The 17639-nt window shown below is 34.4% G+C and overlaps 1 pseudogene across 1 annotated transcript; it reads right to left on the bottom strand.

The window, feature by feature from the left end:
• Positions 1–5145: 5145 nt before the first annotated feature.
• LOC145126220 (3-oxoacyl-[acyl-carrier-protein] synthase I, chloroplastic-like) lies at positions 5146–7686 on the bottom strand (annotated as a pseudogene). The gene is made up of 7 exons (XR_013716371.1): positions 7225–7686; positions 6676–7129; positions 6400–6573; positions 6188–6299; positions 5627–5730; positions 5475–5541; positions 5146–5383 (listed from the first exon to the last, which is right to left on the bottom strand). The product of XR_013716371.1 is annotated as a 3-oxoacyl-[acyl-carrier-protein] synthase I, chloroplastic-like (transcript).
• Positions 7687–17639: the final 9953 nt, after the last annotated feature.

Below are 17639 nucleotides of genomic sequence, written 5' to 3'. Positions count from 1 at the left end.
TCCCTCTTCTGAGTCTCCAGCTTGATCTCCCTCCTCCCAGAATTGGTCTGCAGCTCATCCAATGTCCGATATGATGAGTTTATCACAAACTCCCGAATATCCCTCCTCAAAATGATCAAGTACCGACTCACACGTGCCTGCTCCGTAGACACACGCTCATGGCAGAATAATGCCCTCTCGTTGAACATCCTCAGGATCTCAGTCACCGTCTCTGTCTTCTGCTTAAGAGATAGAAACTCCTGGGCCAATCGTTCCCTCTTCACCTGGGGAACGAAGTCATCTCAAAATAGCTCGGTAAACCTATCCCAAGTCACTGCAGTATGATCTGCAGTAGAATAACCAGTCGTCACAAACTTCCACTAGTCCTTCGCCCCCAAGCGAAGCTGGTTCAGCGCGAATCGAATCTTCAGGTTCTCAGGGCATGAACAGGTATAAAAACATCCCTCAACATCAGAGATCCATCTCATCGCAGCAATCAGGTCCTGGGTCCTGTCAAACTCAGGTGGCTTCGTGTTGCTGAACTCTCAGAACATTAAAGAATCACCTCCCTGAGGCCTCGCAGCTGCAATGGTTGTGGTGGCTGCGCCAGCTGCAGCCTCAGTAACGGAAGCATAGCGCTCGTCAAAAGTCTCGATCAACGTGGTCTTAATAGACCCGAACATATTTGGGATGGCGTCCCTGATTGCTGCAGCCACCTCAATAACAATGATCCTGCGGATCTCATCGTTACTGGTACTCGGCCTCTTGGGGTTGTTGAAGCCTGAACCTCGGGTAGCCACCATATTCTCTGAAATATAAACACGAAAATCTTGAGGGACAGGCTAAAACGCACGCATAACACTTATAAATCCCTACAAGCTCCCTAACATCCTAAGATTCCTTCTTGAGTCGCGCAAGGATCTGGTGCTTTCAGTATTACGGGCCCAATACTAACTTCCACACCAACCCGTGTTTGTTCCAAGCCGTCCTCTTAAGACCCTAAGTTACAGGTACTTTATCCCATGTGGATATGTAACTAATCCCTTAGCAGACTTCTCAACTAGATATCTAGGCACTCAACCTAGACTACTCCTCGACGCCAAACCGCCTCGCAAGGATCTCCTCCATCCTCGCCATCTGCTCCACGCACACTAATCATACATGATATAGGGCTTGATAGACAGTCGAATAAATGATTCTTCCTCAAGTCCACAACCAAACAAGGAACAGGAAGAAAGGCTAAATCATGCATTCTAAGGCTATAAAGTCTTAACCATGTACAACTAAGCAACATACATAGAGCAAATAGGAAGGATAGGTTCATTCAAAGAACCAATCTCCTAGACTAAGGCATCACGAATCAGACAACTCTAGCTCATAATTTCTGGAGATACCTAGCCTACCATCTACCATGCAGTTCTAACAACTCAAGAATAACTCATTTCATAATATAATCAAGTAAGGGTATTTTGGGAAATCACCGCTTGGGCTCTGGCTGATTGTACACACCGCTTCGTCCTGCTTTTCTCTTAAAAGTTCTTTACTCTTTTCGAAAAAATATTTTTAAGAAAAAGGTTCATTTCTTTTTGAAGAATTTAATCAATTCCTCGGTTTGAGTCCAGACATACCTGAGGGTGTGCTCGAATCCCTCAAACCAAGGCTCTGATATAAACTTGTAACGCTCAAATTTTTCAACCAAAATTTTTATTTTTAAAATTCCCTAAAACATACTTTTTAATACCGTCTCATGTCAAGTATAATTGTCAAAAACATAACACCACAAAACAAAGTCGCAATACCCCAGAATCTACAAATATCCCCATTAGCAGACGAGTGTGTACAATCGTGTCGGCGTCTTCCCGTGATCCTAAGATATACCTAAAACATATTTACACCAACACCATAAGCACGAAGCTTAGTGAGTTCCCCAAAATACCACATACACAAATAATTAGCCTCTCATGGCTGTATCACGATAAGGATCCTCCAGTCATGTGTCTCAGTGAAGACCCTTCGGTCTCACTTCTCGGTATGGACCCTCTGGTCATAACTCAATATATACACAGAATAATATAACAGCATAAGTCACAAAGAAAAAAAAGCATAAAACACATATCTATGTATAAGCAAATAAGACCCTCCGGTCAATAATACAAATAAGACCCTCCGGTCAATACATGCATCACCGCAAAGGTAAGTATAGTAAGAAGAGTCACCTCTCGTAGAAAATCAAGTAACCTCGCACCCAAATTGTTGTTCTAGACCAAGCCTCTCAACTAAATCTCAGAAGGGTAAAAAGACCATTTCGACCCTCCTTGGTCAAAAATCCACAATATGACCTAAAACTCAAAAGTCAACACCTAGCGCGTACGTTGGGCGTATAACTTTCTATGCTAGGTGTACAGCTGGCTAAGCATGCGACGGGGATTCTCCACCCTAGGATGTGTGTAGCTGGGAGTACGCACGACGTACTCCTCGGTCTCCCTCTTCTCACTTCTTTTGGTCTTAACCTGTTAAGACAAGCATTACAACCATGGATCTGGGCTAAATAAGACCTATTTCTTCATAAAGTTACTGACTTTAAGCCTTTACATGGCTAGTCAAGACCCAATCTCAAAAAATCTATTTTTCTCAACATAAAAGGCCATACAACTCATGCATGAAGAGATTAAGACGTCCAAGCACTCATTTTATGAACTAGAACACTATAATACACCTAAATGTATAGAAGAATAGCTCTAGAGTTCACCAAACTCACAAAGTTCCAAACTTGGGACCTAAAACCCTAAAAAGGACTTAAAACAAGAACTAGAATAAACAATGAACAAGTTTTGAACTTGATGCCTCTGGAAGATGCATCAACTAAAGTAGAACTCAGATCCACGAGCTAGAAGCACAAGCTATCCTTCCTTCAAGGTTCCTTCTCCACCAAAAGCTTCACATAAACACTCAAATGAGCCACAAGCACTCACACAAGCTATGGAAACGAGATTAAGGTTTGGAGGAGGTTGGAGGCTGATAATGGTGGCTAGAAATGAGGCCATCATGTTCTTTAAATAGGGACACAAGAAGATATTAGGGTTCCATTATGAGCCTAGTATGCCTAGCGTACCCTCTGGTATGCCCAACGTACTAGGTGGCCACCGCGACCATGCTACGTATATGAGTACGCTCCGCGTACACATGTGTGCGCCCTGCGTACTCAAATGCAACCTTTTTCACAATAAGGACTAGTCTTGACATACACATAAAAGATTAAGGTTTAAGAAGTTATACCTTTTTTGGGGATGTTACATGATAGACTGGTGAGACCGGGTGGGAAACTGGCAGGAGTAAGGTATTGGATCACGTTTAGAGTAGGATGACTCTATGGTTAGTGGTTGGCATCCGTGTGGTGGTTAGGCTAAGGTAGTACTTATCAGTTAGACTCTTAGTCGGAGCCTTGTGATGGGACTAGGTGTGAGACCGTTAGTCTCAGCAGTTGATTGGAGATTTTATATCCAAGTTTAGTGGGAGGTTACCATGGAATAAGAAGATTTCGGATAGTTGCAAGTGTGAGTGTTTGGATTTCGGGATGTGAGTTATGTTCCGGGTTAACACAAAGGAATGAGACTCGTGTTGGGAGTCGACTTTGTTTATATGGAAGATCTTTTCATCAGCAAATTTTGGCCAAGGATTCTGCCTGCCAAGGGTATCAGTAAGATAATTTAGGATTGGGAGGATCTCATTCAGTTCAGATTGCATAGGGAAGTCCTATTAATTATGTTTTGGAATGGTACTACATGTGTGGCGGTCAGCTAAAGTTTTGGGTTTTGATTGGGCTAGGCTCATTGTATTCCCGAAAAGCTCCGTGTTTTACATTCTTTATATTCATGGAAAGCTCTGGACGGGATCTACAACCTTCTTGTAGACCTCAACAACTAATTCTCAATTTATCAAAAAAAAAAAAAATTTCATAGACATAAACGGTTAGAAATCGCTGCAGAAAAGTGTAACTCCTACATACAGACTCCGTTCTCGATGTTCTCTACATTGACGGACTCCTATTGACGAGATCTTTAAATTCTCATTTAGATTATTTTGCCTAATAACCTACCGCTCTAGAATTCGAATTTTGTACCCGCACTACTGCCATCGATCTATCACCGACATATAATATTTCTCGTGGACCCGTCATTGAGTCAATGAAAATCGATAGGTCATATGTGGGAATCCAGTACGATTAATCCCTTGGTTATTGTCACTAATAGATCTGTCATTAATTCCTTGTTTCTAGTAGTGTTGGGAATACAATAGAATAAAATATAGATTAAAATATGTGTCGTGGTGGTTCCAAAAAATAGGGAGAATTTCATTTATATCATTTTAATCTTCTTTAATTACTTTTGTATCCTTGTAAAACTTCAAATTACTTGCATATCCTTATAAAACCTATAAACTTACATATATGCTCAAATACTTAATTTAGCCATATTTAATAAATTAAATAAAATAAAAACAATATTTTAAATTGATTTTCTATTATGAAAAAAAAAATTAACTTTTAACATTATAATATTACCCTTCTCGCATATTGGTATTCATTATCTATTTAGTTCATCAATCTTTATATAATATTGACACTCACATTGAAATTAGTTTTTATGTTATTTTACATGAAAAACTAGATGAAAGAACAAAATTAATTAGAAAAGAATAATTGCATCACTCCTAAGCCGATTGTAAGAGATGAAATATATTTTTAGTAATCTATTAGAAATATGCAATCATCGGGTTTTGTAACTGATTATCAAAATATGATACGATAAAGAATCATGTCCTGAAAAACCATATCATGATCAAGGAGATAGAAAGGATTGAAAATGAGTATTTTAGTATTTTAGTTATAATCTAGTTTAAAGATAATATTTTTAAATTTTTAAAATTATTTATTGTCATAAATTGAAGTACTTGGGTTTATATGTGAGTTTCTTATACGTTTATAACTATAAAACGACATAGATATAATTTGAACTTTTACAAGCATATATACTTAATTACAAAATTTTATAAGAATATATACAAAATTTTATCAAAGGACAAATGAGTCAATGGGATGGCAAATCGGAAAATTCTATTGTATTGTTATGAAAAAAGAAATTACAACGGAAAACTATTTATACTCGTTATGCACCGGCTCACCACACATCTAACCATGTTACAACATATTGACTTTTGACTTTTCAATTTTGAATTTACTCGATACATGCTATTCCAATATTTGATACATATTGATCAAATGCCTCGAATGACATGAACCTTCTTCTTGGATCGAGGACATATTCTCCGTAATCAAATCAAGGCTTGAATGCAGAGAATGCTACAACCGAGTTATGTCCACCAATACCAAATGAATTTGAAATGGCTGCATATATACCAGAAATTAAAGACTGAAAAGTGATCAACCTAATATACAAATCATTGCAACTAAACCGCCATGGTGGAAGCAAACTCACCAACGTTGATTTCATGCTGTTGTTTTTTATTTGTAACGGTGTCAAATTCGATTGAAGGTTCTAGGTTCTACAATAGGAATGAGAAGGCAAAAATTAAAGAAAAAAAAATGATGAATGGGAAAAGAATAGGAATCTAGGGTAATCAATCATACAAATTGATTAATGGTAGGGTGTAACCACCCTGTTTGAATCGCTTTAGTAGTAGCTATGGCTTCAAGACCTCCCGCCGCTGACATGGAGTGACCAATAATTGATTGACATTAAACAAAACCAAATTATGAGTTACCCCTCCAAAATACGTTTTCTTTTACTTTCTTTTTTTGGTCAATTTTGCAATCTTTGTTTAAATCACTGAATTATTGCAACTAAACATCTATAATAGAAGAGCTTTTTAATAAATAAATAAAAAAACTATAATAAAAAACTTAATAGAAGAGCTTTTTCAGTTGTTTATTTATGGGACCTTTATTTAATTGTCAAATTATAATTTGGAAGAAAGCTTTTGGATCCACCTAATTGTTGAAAAACTCAAGCCAAGAGCTTGTTAAACACTAAAGCAAGCTACTTGAAAATGCTTAGACAATAGCTTTTTCAAAGTTGGTTTTTTTTTTAATGATCAAAAAGCTCCGAAAAACTCCCATTACGGTTAAACAAAAAGATGATGTGAGTATGGAGTTGATGTTGTAGTAATATTAGCCATAAAGAGTTCACCTTGGTAGCGTTCATTTTGATCCCTGTAGTGTTCTTGAATACGTTCTTCAGAGCGTTTGCCTCAGCTATATCGCCAAGTATTGTTGAAGTTGCATGAGCATTGATGTAATTTACCTACAATCAAGAATATGATTCAGAAGCGAATCCAAGAAATTTCTTGTTATTTCAACAGGTTTAAAGGAAATTAATCTTGAAAAATATAAGAAGAAAGTACCTCTTCTACAGAAACACTAGCATTCGCAAGGCATCTTTGAATACAAGATGAAACACCAAACCCATCGGATCGTGGACTAGTTACATGATGTGCATCACAATTTACTGCACCTCCCAAGTATTCAGCAAGTATTGGTGCATCCCTTTTCATTGCATGTTCTAAACTCTCCATCACCTGCAAAAACACGTAAATATTCACATATAAGCAATAACACATGCATGAACTACAAAACGATATGTATATCAGATCCAGAGATGAAAAGTATTAGAAAGTTACCAAAACACCAGCACCTTCACCCAAAACAAAGCCATCTCTATCTTTGTCCCATGGTCTTGAAGCAGTCTGAGGATCATCGTTTCTTTTAGACAATGCTCCCAACGAAGCAAAAGCAGCAACTCCAATAGGAACAACCGCAGCTTCAACGCCACCAGCAGTCTGAGGATCATCGTTTCTTTTAGACAAAATCCGCCTTCCCTTCACGGATATGATTAGCAGCAGCACAGAAGCAAAAGTTGGATGTCGCACAAGCAGCTGAGATGGAGTACGTTGGTCCCATAAAGCCAAGATCAATAGCAAGTAAAGCAGAAGCACTGTTTGATATCTGATAAGGTATTAGAAAAGGTGTGATTTTCCTGTAACCCCTCTCTATGAGAGACTTTACACCATTGTGAAACAAGGTTGCGCCTCCAAGTCCTGATCCAACAAGCACACCTGCACGCTCCTTATCAATCTGCATGTCATCTAAATCACTGTCAAGTGTCACCAAGCTAGCCAACATACCAATGAAATGAAAAGAAAAAAAAATGAATATGGATAATTACGAACATTGGAGAGTTTATCACCGCTAATAGCAGCATCTTCAAGAGCTTTCTTTCCTGCAACAATGCAATACCGTTGACAATCATCAAGTCTCTGGTCCATTTTTCCATCAATATATCCATTTGACTTGAACCCACGAATCTGACCACCGAATCGTGTGGTGAGCTCTGAAGCATCAAATCGATCTATTAAACTGATTCCGCTCTCCCCAGTTAAGAGTCTTTCGTAAAACTTATCGGCGTCGCTTCCAAAGACAGAGACTATACCCATACCCGTTATAACGACACGTTTTTTTGCGTCTTTCTCTCGCTTTGGGGTGATGGAAGGGTGGTGGGATAATAATACGGTGCGTCGTGTGGATGTGCTGGATAATGGGGCCTTGACAGTTGTGGGTAAAGTGTTTTTGCTGACTGGGTTGAATGGGAACGCCGGGAGATGTGGTAACTTGAGAAACTTTTGAGTTTCCATTTTTGTTTAGAATGAGATCATGAAGATAGTGATGCTAGGGTAATATATACACATGCATTTATGTTTAACTCTTAACAAAATCAGGGGTTGTATTGATTGATTGTGCTTAAAAAAAATAAAGGCTGAAATGTTTTTAAGGTAGAAAAAAAACTCTCTTAAAATATGTTAATAGCAACCAAAAACAACCAATAGTATATTTTATATGGGAATGAAAAAAATTTGTTAATATTATTATTCTATTTCTAGGGAGTTAAAAAAAAATTAAGGTTATTAGGTATACTCCACAATATGTTTATATAGTTACATAGCTTCACTGCATTGTTATTCTTCTTAAGACCATTTTCAATTAAGGTTCTAAAATTCTCTTCATCACATCGTCATAACTCTAAGGTAGTGTTTGTTTTTTTCTCTGCAGATCTACGTGACCTTTTCTGTCTACGCCGCGCAGACCATGCGCAGACATTAGCCTTCGCAGACTGTTTGTTTTTTTGAAGACTGCAGACCTAAAAATGTCTGCGCGCCCTCTTCTTGACGCAGATATGGACCAGAGTCTTCTAACATCTTCAGACATCTTCTAGCTTAAAAAACATACATATCTTTACTTTTTTTAAGTTTTTTTTTTTAATTTATATTTTTCCAACTTTGTTAATGATAAACAATTTGAAAAAAAAAATACAAAACTTAAAAAAAAAAAAACTTTCGACGATACAAACATGATATTTTTAAAGATTTATTACAATAATAGTCGTTGAAGTTGTTTATATAAATATGAAAAAAAATCATAATATATTCTTATATTTTTTTGCCAAATTTTGTAAAATATTATTTAATACAGTATCGTCAATTTCTCGAGAAAGTATTTATGGTACGTTTTTATGGATTTAATTGAAAAAATCAAAGTTTATTTCCATCCATTTATGTATCAAATTCTTTGATCACTAATTATAATCTTTAGTTATAACTTTGCAACCAAAGTTGTTGGTTTTTATCAAATATATACGTTAATTCATACCATTTTTATTTTTATTTTTTATATAATAATACATAAAGTTGATCTAGATTAGTTAATTATTTATAACAAAGTCATAAAAATATTAAAAAATCACTTTGAAGTTTAAAAAAATCAGTTTATTTAGATTTCTGTTTATTTTAGTAGCCCACAGATGTTAAAAAAACAAACAGTCTTCTTTTTTCAGACTGCAGACGTTTGGTCCACCTCTTCTACTGCGGAGGTCTACAGATGTGGTCCGCAGACTGCAGACATTTTGCCTGAGAAAAAACAAACAGCACCTAAGTGTTGTACTTAGTACAATCTTTAACAAAATAACGCTTTAAGTCGTATGTTTATATAAAAATGAATAATAGTAATATATATATATATATATATATATATATATATATATATATATATATATATATATATATATATATATATATATTACTAAATCACCGTTTTAAACCATTCCTTACAAATGACATGGTTCGTCACGACTCAAAAATACTTAAGGTTTAACATTGTCGTCAAGTATGTGTAACGTAATTTAGAACTTTGCTTTTAATGTGTTAAATTCTTAAGACTATAATAGATTGTTATATCAACATTCTACTACCACTACAAGAAGACTGGGCAACAGCGGTGACGCCTGTCGTCGCTAAAGGTTCTGTATGTCGCCGCTAATACCTTTGGCGGCGGCACGTCACTGCAAATGCGTCGCCGGTAATACCTCGTCGCTAATACACTTAGAGTCGCCGCTAAAGGTTGACTATCGCCCCTAATATGGATCTCTCAACAAAAGAGTCGAGTCCTAGCTGGAACTCGGGAGATTGACGATGTGGATTAGTAGTCCGGCTTTTATCAATAGACATGATGCAACTGAAACATAATTTAGTATTTAAGGTTTACTCTACGGGAAACAAAAATCAAGTAGAGTATTCATAAAGTTGATGATTCAAAAAGTATCCTAACATGGGAACACTTGATTTTAAAACTACTTTAATTTGATTTTACAATTAATTTATTATTATTTTTTTTTTGATTTTTTTAAAATTAATTTAATTTTATTCTATAATTAAATTAAAATTACTAGAAATACGTTGCTATTAATAACCTAATTAAGCTAAAGTTATAATGACCAACATTAAGTCACTAAAAGTATGTTACTATTAAGTTGGTTTTATAATTGATTTAATTTGATTTTATAAAGGTAACTTAATTTGATTCTAAAAGTAAATTAATTTGATTTTCTAATTAAACAAAATCAAACAAATGTATATATACATCCAATTTCAATATCCAATTTCAATTTCATGTCAAATTTCATTATAAACAAAAATTTCAAAAACATACTTAAAATGCACAAAAACTTCCCACAAATCTGAAAAAGGATACAATATTCCAACAAAATGCATACAATCCAACAAAATGCACAAATACTTTTTATCTCAAAGAGAAAGTATGTTGCTATTAATTTAGTTTAATTTTCTAAAAAAATAATTAATCTAAGGCTTACTTAATCTAAAATAAATCAATATTATAAAAAAATATCAATAAATTTATGAAATTTTACATTAAAACTTTGGATTCAATTAAAAGGATTTTTCCATAATAGGGTAAACTTTGAAGATTTTAATTGAAGTTTCTTTGTTTAAGACTAGATTTTTAATTATTTTTTAGAGCAAGGGACCAAAACCGTACAAATCAGAAGTTGAGGGGCTGAAAATATATATTTTGTAATGGAGTTTGGTTAAATCAGGAGGTTTGATACCTTTTGATTCCTCCTTCATCGCCATCGTTCTTGCAGAGAAGCAAGAAAAAAAAATCCGAATGGTCTTGTCTATCGGTGATCTAATAACAATTCAATAGGCAATTTCCAACATATATATATAGCATCAATTTATACCGGTAATGCATAGATAAGAAGCAAGAAAAAAAATATGAATGGTCTTGTGTTTATCGGTCATATAAGAACAATGCAAGAGACAATTTCCGACATATAGCACCAATTTATTATCCAAAACATAAAAACAAGTAAGAAATAGGAGCAATTTTACCTTGAATGTGAGGAATTTCCGAATTAAGCTAAGGGTCGCCGGTTGTGAACTGATCAACTTCTCCTCCACTCAATCGACTTGTGAACTGATGAAGGAATTTCCGAATTGACCAATTTATCCTCCACTCAAACGACTTGTGAACTGATGAAGGAAAGAAGCTGCAACCAAGAAACGAGCGAGAAGGAAAGAAACAACAGCAGGAGAAAAAGTGGCGAAAAAGGAAACTGGAAAGCGGGTTATCTGCACAAGTATTAGCGGCGACAAGCAATAGCGGCGACGCATGGGCATTAGCGGCGACAAAAGAGTAATAGCGACGACTCATGGGTATTAGTTGGATTGAAAACAAATCGAAGTTGACGCGGATCGCCGTTTGCGAGCATTACCGGCGACGCCTTTAACGGCGACATGGGGCAATAGCGGCGACATGTAACGCGTCAATTACATTAGACCAAAAGAATTAACCGGTGTTATCATAGACCAAAACTACAACAAATATGCTTTTACGAACCAAAATTATATGTATGGAAAGTTGTTTGTCAAAAATATACAAAGAAATGGCATGATTACTGTAAGGATATTTGATGACCTAGACCAGACAAATTTATAAACCATAAAAAGGATTACAACGATGTAATTAGTTTTAATGTCAGCTGAGACATATTTTATAATATAATTTTTAAAAAAGAAATAATATTAAAATATACATAACAAAACAAGGATATAAAAATTTTCTAAAAATTTAATTATGTAAAAGAAAAATATTGTGAAAATAATTTTTGTTAAAAATATGAAGTTTTGGTAAATATAAAAAAACAAAGTTTGGAAATAATGTTGGGAAACTTTTATAAGAAAAATGTTTGGTTGCTTTCGAAAAATAGAAAAAACAATATAATAATATTGTAATTTTTTAAATAAATAATTGGTAATTAGTAAAAAAGTTTTAAAAAAAAAGTAAAATGTAAAGAAAAATGAAAAACATATTAAGTTTTGAAAAACATAAGAAAACAAAGTTGAAAAAAACGTTGGAAAGAAAATTATAAGAATTGTTTTGACGATTTCGTAAAAAAAAATATTGTAAAAAAAGTAAATACACGTAATTAATAAAAAATTATAAAAGTAATACAAAAGAAAATTTTAAAAAATATTAATATTAACATACTGTATGTATTGATTCATAACACACTTATGAATATTATAGTATAGTTTCTTTTCTTCAACTTTTGCCATAAAATTTTTGAATTTTTTTTTATTTTTGGTCATTCTTCAACTTTTTCAAAGTTTTATCATAAAACTTTCTAACATTTCGCCAATTTTTATACCTTCTCAAATTTTTATTATATTTGTTTGTGGAGTTGGTTCTTTTGGTCTCCCACCTTCGATATTCTCTATTACTAGCCACATAGCTTTCAATAGTTTGTCATTTTTGGTCCCTGACATTTACCAAATATGACACTTCAAATTTTTGCTATATTTGTTTTTGGAGTTGGCACGTTTGGTCCCCTATCTTTGATATTCTGCTATCCGACCCTAATTTCCTCAAAACATTATACACAAAAAAAAATAGAAACAACAAACGAGAAAAAAAACCAAAGAAACATCGAAATATGTCAACATGGAAAAAAAATTCAGAATGCCACCAAGCACGAATCACCTTCTATTTATATTAACAAGTGTTAACTTGAAGGTGTGATTTTAGTTTTCACCAACTACTATATAACTAATTTTGATGCTACTTGATAAAATTTTTAAAAGTTTTACTTTTTTACAGATGGTATTCCATTATTGCATTAGAATATTACTTCATTTTCGAGGAGGTCTTTAACTGTGATGAGGGGAATGACCAAAATTGACTAATAAGGAAAAGACCGCCTCAGGCTTCACCCCAGCATACCTACTAGTTAAATTTAAAAAAAATAAAATAAAATAAAATAAAGAAACTAAATTTGAGAAAAAAAATTGGGGAACATTTGTAACAAATGTTATGACGCTCTCAGAATATATATATATATATATATATATATATATATATATATATATATATATATATATATATATATATTAAAAAAAAAATTAAATAAGTTAAAATTTGGCTAAAACTATAAGTAGGGTAAATTAAATTTGTCAAGAAAGTAGATATCGGGTTAACACAGTAAAACAAACAAAAAAAAGGGAAAATGATTTAAAAGAGTAATCAAGTTTTCAAAATGTTAAAAAAATATTATTCAAATATATCATATGTACACAGAATGTCAACGACGTACATATTTGTTTAAATAAAAACTTTTGGTAACCGGTTAACTCCTATAAACTAATGACATGCCATTTTATTGTGACTTGACTTATTTATTGCTTATTTGACACTTTTCCTACTTACTCATCAATAAATAAGAGAATTTACACCTTCAGCTACCATCTTCTTCACAACCAACACCTACCATTAGAACACCTTTTCCCTCCATAGCCACCTTTCCTTAAAGATTCGACCATGGTAGACAGTCAACTGCCAGAATATTCAATATCTACACCTGAACTACACAAGAAACCCATCACATACCACACACCACCGTAATCATCTTCCACCACCATCTACTAACACACAAACCACGAAATTGGGCTTCCACCACAAACACGAAGCCACCCTTCAAACACCATGAATTACATCATAATATCCACTTGTAACGTCCCAAAAAAAGTAAGAAAATATTTAATTTTAACATAACCAAAACACCAATTGCATTCCATAAAGTTCAGCAAAGTGTCATAGAAAGTTTCAAATATAACATCAGATTATCACAAACAAAAGTGCGGAATCTCCAGTGGATGTGATGCAATCATATCGAGCTATTTCCTTTGCTACATGAAGTATATGAAAACATTTAAACTTAAAATTATAAGCATAAAGCTTAGTAAGTTCCCCAAAATACCACATACCAATACGGGCACTACCCAACATACATAACAGGTCCAGCCAAACATTCATGCAAGAGTCACAAAGACAGTCTAGCATTGCTACATAGTATAGTGAAAAGTCTTACCTCTCAAATCATAGTAGACTACACCTCAGCTTGCAAAGTGGAAAAGCTAGCACTACACGCTAACTAATGTAGAACAAAAGACCAAACCTTAGTCTACTAACTTAACAAACAACTTGACTAATAGTCAACCTAGTAAAAAAGAGAACAGTCAAAGTCAACTGAGGAGGTCATCATGTCCTGGCCAACAGTTGGCCATGTCGTAGCAGTCACACAACAAAATACTCGCAATGAGTCCTGCCCCGGATGATCATCCTCAAACATAGATCTTTGATAGGATTGTTACTCACTTTGCTGATGAGTTTTCGTATACTACAACATCCTATGGTGCACATACAACCCTAAATACCCTGGATCTATGTCTTCACTAATCATACATGCAAATGGTTTCCAAGGCATTAAACCTATAACTAGCATGCATTTGACATAAACCATATAAGATACTAGTTAGAGTAACATACCTTTTATGTAGCTTGAAGTTTTGATGTATTTGACCTTAAGAGCTTAGCCCCAATAGTGTGGAAGCCTCAAATAAAGCCACAACACACCTAGGACAAAGGTGGAACTTGAAAGAGAATTCCATGCACCCAAAAACACCCATGAACTCCAAGAACTTCATATGTAACCACAAGTGGCGTTTTTTAGGTCATGATGCATGTATTTATATGTGTGGTATTTCAAGAGTCATGGGTATAACCCAAATCTATACCCATGGGTTTTATGATCCATGGTTCATGTGGCCCAACTCTTTATGTATCCATACATAAACTTGGCCCAACATCGATCATAAGCCCAACGCATATAAATATAACTAATTACCATAATTAGTCCCCATAGATTTAATTAGTCTCCTTTGATCACTAAATTAATTCCAAATTAATTCTTGATCAATACTACTTAAAACATATGATTTCATATTAATATATATTATAACTTATAATATATTAATAAATCATATATAACCATCTCTCAAGAATCCATCCTAACAAATTGTCCTGATGATATGCAACCCAAGTGGACCATGCTACTCTCGGGTCAAGTACATACCAATAATAGTTATGGGCTTAGACATCTAATCCAACAGTCTCCCACTTGGATAAGTCTAAAACTATTATTGCATGTATGACTCCAAGACCCGACTAGCAATCGTAGCTCTTAAAAGCCGATGTCGAACTCTAACCTAGTCAATGACGTGTCCATTAAATAAGGGATCATATATTCCTCCATTCTAGATATCATATGGACTGAGACATGGATTACAATCATTCTCTTTGTCCATCTGTTGTTTCCCGATTTCCGATTTATGACGACCGACTAGTTGAACAAATCAAATCAGTCCAGGCCCGGCCGAGCACTTACGTTTGTCATCACTAAATCATCGAGGGGCCCACATGTCCCTCCAAGGGTAAAAGGAATGGATAAACTTCGACTCATATGCTTGTACTAACTACTTGTTGAATCATACACAAAGGAACGTTTTATAACATCAAGTTACTAATGCGTTTTCGTACAATCAATGTACAACTAACTCATAGTCAACAAATCATATCTTTAGGTTTGAAGAATATAAGATATTATAGTCTGATGATCACTCGTGATAAAATCCGTAAAGTGATTCAAATGAGCGTAGGTTTAATCCAATACTCGAATCTTATTCTAGGAGCACTCATGAATACTGCAGTTATGTCTAAAAACATCTAGACATATTACAGACTCATTCATGACAGTCTTGGCTCAATACCTACTTCCAAAGTATGATCGACTGTGGACGGTTTGAATAACCTAGTTATTCGGGAAGTCAAAACATGCAAAGTGAAACACAAGGATAATACTAATCCTATATGGCCCCAATACTTGTGAGAGTAAATAAAACACCTTTTATTTAATCACCATATTAATTACTCATTATTCATTGTATAATATTTCGAATAATCAACTTTATACTTGAATCAAAACAATAGTTCTCCCATGCTACAAGCGTGCACACTATGCATACATATGGTCCTCTGTTTGTGGAATAGATCAATTGAGAACATTTCAAATGATACTCATTTCACAATCCCAAATCCTTATCGCAAATTTAAGAATACAAGATTCTTTGCCATTTACTGAAATCTGTTAGATTCTAAACTTATATGCATTGATCCTTTTGTAATGACTATGCATAAAAGCCACAAAAGACTCGGCAACAGACATTACAAAGTATTTCAATAGAGAGCAATTACGTGGAAATGAAGTCTCACGTTCAAAGTACATTCCTTTGAACATCCTTCTTGCATTAAGTTTTCTAATCTTACATAGATTTAAAGAATAACTTCCACCTACGAAAACATTTCCATATTCCCATTTTAAATATCACTTCTCAACAAGAGTTGCCTCTTTTCAGAATATATCAATATGGTCCTTCCAAAATTTACACCATACTTCCAACTGTCCATGAGCAACCAATCCTTGGTAAAGCTCAGATTGTCCTCGACAATTGCTTAATCATTTTAGTCATATCCAGTTCTATTCCTTTTTCCCTCTTAATGCCCTAGGCATTTGGAAAAATTAGAACGGACGAATATTATAGCACATGTAATCGATCCTATATCCAAAGCATATGGGACACGATTCTTGATGTTTCACACAAAGACATGATAATAGACCAGTCATTTGCGATAATATTTCTATTTCTATTTGCCATGTTCTCATAATTCGAATTATGAAAAGGGATGCCGTAATCATAATTGAATTTTAGAACGAAAATAATGTAATCATGACTAAATTTGATTAAAATCTCACAATCTAAGCTTTTAGATTTGAAATGAAGTATAATTTCCTCTCCCTTAATTATAGCAAACAACTTTTCAACCCCCGCAACTTCACGAATTGAAACCCTTTTGTTTTCTATAATTAACATTGCTAACTTGCAACACCTAACATAATAATCATGCTCCGACTAACATGATAATTATTATCATAAGACTTATGCTTCCACTAGTTTTGACATGTATCCAGATATCAACTGGACTTCTAGAAATCAATACTTTATTGACTTTCTTACCAAAGTTCAGATTTCTGATACGAGATGCTTTGATAAGACTTTATCAAAATGATACACCTTTCCTTAGATAGCTCACATGTATGTCTAAACAATTTTTAGAACTATGAAAAGGGATGCCGTAATCATAGTTTCAATTGTTTAGACCTTTGCCATTTCTCACAAGTCCATGTTAGTGTGCCGGTTAACTACACACACTCCACTAACGACTTTGAGAATGCAAATATCACAATTGCTATCTACTTAAAATCTACTTAGTGAAAGTGTTTCCTCACCATCATTTTCATGAATCGGAGAGAAACCTTATGACACTTAGATTTAATGGTGTATGTGTTCCTATCCATGTGAATTTGTCATAACCACAAGAGGAAGTTAGTGACAAATCCAAAATCATATGGACTGAACTTGTTCAATCTTAACTTCTTGCCATCTTGCAGCACAAGGGCCTACCATTGCTTCCAAGTAGTTATGCAAACAACTGAGAACTCATAGAACTCACGTGCACAGTCAACTTTAACTTGAATGGGCACATAAACAAGAATATGTCAACACGATGGGCTATAAACCTCAAGTTGTGGGCTAGTGATAAACAACAGGTTTTGTTATTGATTATTTGTTGAAACTTTTCAAGATCTTTAAGACTCCCACTGACCTCTTGACATATAAGATTCTCTTGTCAAGAACCATTCCTTGACAAAGCAAATATTCAATAGTTAGTGCGGATTCTTATCAAGAAAACACTTCACAAAATTGGCGTTAGTTGAACTTTGTTTTATCCAAAACATCACAACTTACCAATTTCAAATGTACCATAGTAGAAAGCCTTT

This window comes from Lactuca virosa, chromosome 1 (genome assembly GCF_052849685.1).
Source record: "Lactuca virosa cultivar CGN04683 chromosome 1, Lactuca_virosa_CGN04683_v6, whole genome shotgun sequence".
NCBI lineage: Eukaryota > Viridiplantae > Streptophyta > Magnoliopsida > Asterales > Asteraceae > Lactuca > Lactuca virosa.
The sequence above is the reverse complement of the archived record's forward strand: the minus strand, read 5'-3'. Positions and strand labels throughout refer to the sequence as shown.